This window comes from Myotis brandtii, unplaced genomic scaffold (genome assembly GCF_000412655.1).
Source record: "Myotis brandtii unplaced genomic scaffold, ASM41265v1 scaffold504, whole genome shotgun sequence".
In the NCBI taxonomy this organism is placed as follows: Eukaryota; Metazoa; Chordata; class Mammalia; order Chiroptera; family Vespertilionidae; genus Myotis; species Myotis brandtii.
The window spans coordinates 2,950,311-2,953,095 of NW_005369217.1; the positions used below are offsets into that span (position 1 = coordinate 2,950,311).

The following is a 2,785-nucleotide window of genomic DNA, read 5'->3' on the forward strand; positions in this document are numbered from 1 at the left end:
TATATGGTCTATCTTTGAAAATGACCCATGTGCACTTGAGAAGAATGTATATTCTGTGGCTTTGGGGTGAAAAGTTCTGAAGATGTCAGTTAATTCCATCTGATCTAGTGAATCATTTAGGATTGATGTTTCTTTGCTGATTTTCTGTTTAGAGCATTTGTCTAGTGGTGATAGTGGGATATTAAAGCCCCTACTATAACTGTATTGCTGTCAGTCTCTCCCTTGATATCCTCCAGAAGTTTTTTTTATGTATTTGGATGCTTCTGTATTGGGTGCATATATGTTTACCAGAGTTATATCTTCTTGTTGAATTGCTCCCTTTAGTATTATGAAGTGGCCTTCCTTATCTCATGTTATGGCCTTCACTTTGAGGTCTAATTTGTCAGATTTAAGTATTGCTACCCCAGCTTTTTTCATTTCTATTCGCCTGGAAAACCCTTTTCCATCCCTTCACCATCAGTCTGTGTGAGTCCTTTGTTCTGAGGTGGGTTTCCTCTAGACAGCAGATATATGGGTCATGTCTTCTTATCCATTCAGCTACCCTTTGTCTTTTGATTGGGGCATTTAATCCATTTACATTTAAAGTTATTATTGAAAAGTACTTGATTGTCACCATTTTTTTTTCTTTATGCCTGTGTTCCTTCTTCCCTTCCTATTTCTTCTTTTTACAACAGACCCTTTAGCATTTCTTGCATTGCTGGTTTGGTGGTGATAAACTTTCTTAGTTCTTTTTTGTCTGTGAAGCTCCTGATTTCACCTTCAATTTTGCTTGATAGCCTTGCTGGGTACAGTATTCTTGGATTCAGACCCTTTCTTTGCATGACTTTCTATATTTCATTCCATTCCCTTGTGGCCTGATGTGTTTCTGTAGAGAAATCAGTCACTAGTCTGATGGGGGATCCTTTGTAGGTAACTTGCTGTCTCTCTCTGGCCGCTTTTAAGATTCTTACTTTGTTGTTGGTGTTTGCCAATTTAATTATAATGTGCCTTGGTGTCCATCTTTTGGGGTTCATTTTGTTTGGGACTCTGTGAGATTCTTGGACTTGTGTGAATTTTTTCTTGGACTTGTGTGAAAGTTTTCTGTCATTATTTCTTCAAACAGGTTTTCTATTCCTTGCTCAGTTTCCTCTCCTTCTGGCACCCCTATTATGAGGATGTTGTTTCATTTCGTATTGTCCCAAAGTTCCCTTAGGCCACCGGTTCTCAACCTGTGGGTCGCGCCCCCTTTGGTGGTCGAATGACCCTTTCACAGGGGTCGCCTAAGACCATCCTGTATATCAGATATTTACATTATGATTCATAACAGTAGCAACATTACACTTATGAAGTCGCAACGAAAATAATTTTATGGTTGGGTCACAACAGGAGGAACTGTATTTAAAGGGCCAGAAGGTTGAGAACCATTGCCTTAGGCTCTCCTCTTGTATTTTACGTTTTTTTTTTCTAGATCAGTGATGGCGAACCTTTTGAGCTTGGTGTGTCAGCATTTTGAAAAACCCTAACTTAACTCTGGTGCCATGTCACATATAGAAATTTTTTGATCTTTGCAACCATAGTAAAACAAAGATTTATATTTTTAATATTTATTTTATATATTTAAATGCCATTTAACAAAGAAAAATCAACCAAAAGAATGAGTTCATGTGTCACCTCTGACACGCGTGTCATAGGTTCGCCATCACTGTTCTAGATGCTGCTCTGCTTGGGTATTTTTTCCTGCCTTGTCTTCTAGCTCACTAATGCAGTCCTCCACTTCTTCTAGTTTACTGTTGATGTTTTCTATTGAGTTCTTTATTGCAGTGATGTCATTTTTCATTTCCTCTTGGTTCTTCTTCATTTCCTCTTTGTTCTTACACATATTGTTGAATTTGTCTTCCAACCTTTTCAGTGACCTTATGACCATTTCTCTGAATTCTTTCTCTGACATATTGCTTGCCTCCATTTTGTTTACTTCCTTTTCTGGCGATGCCTCCTTTTCTTTCGTATGCAGGCTGTTCTTTGTCTCCCCATGATCTCTCCTCTCCAGGTGTCTGGCTATGTACCTCGCTCTCTCCTGTGTTGACTTTCACTAGGCAATATCTATCCTTTCTGTCTGCAGATTGCCTCACCAGCTGTGTTTAATTCGCCAATTCTGGGTGGGTGTTGTTCGATTCAGTTGTTCCTTCTGTCTGCTCTGTGAGAAGGCGCAGGGCCCGTCCGCATATTCAGCGCAGCTTTGTCTCCCCCTGGATAGACTTTTTAGGCGCCCGCGGTCGGGGAGGCTGAAGTCCCGGTGTTCTTGGTTTCGCAGCTGAGGCAGCTGGTCCCTGGGTGATGCGTTTGTAGGGTCCCAGGAGGTATCCGAGGTCTCCCCTGTTGAAGGTAAAGCTGCGCTTCTGATCACAGCTGGTCTCCCCTTCAAGATGGCATGGTCTCTGCGGCAGAGCCAGCCACTCCGGGAGAGATTTTAGCAGCAGTAGAGGCTGCCTGGCCAGGGGAGCCCGGTCCGCCAGTCCCCAACAGTCCCATGGAATATAGCTGTTCCTCTCTCACAAATACAGACACTCCCCGCACGTCCACGCACTCTCCTTTCATTCTCTCACTCACACAGTATTTTGCAGCCTACCGTCCCGTCAGCAGCCATCTAGGATCTCCTTTATAGTATGTTTTAATGTCTGGTTGGGTTATTCTGCCTTTCTAGTTTTTCTTCTTTTTTTCTAAATTAAATCTTTATTGTTCATATTATTACAGTTGTTCCTCTATTTTCCCCCCATAGCTCCCCTCCACCCGGTTCCCACCCCACCCT

The 2,785-nt window shown here is 42.1% G+C and overlaps 1 protein-coding gene across 2 annotated transcripts in view; it reads left to right on the forward strand.

Moving 5' to 3' along the window:
• The window catches only part of CEP83 (centrosomal protein 83kDa), a 124,079-nt gene that overhangs the window by 89,557 nt on the left and 31,737 nt on the right, over positions 1-2,785 (forward strand). The window lies entirely within an intron of this gene.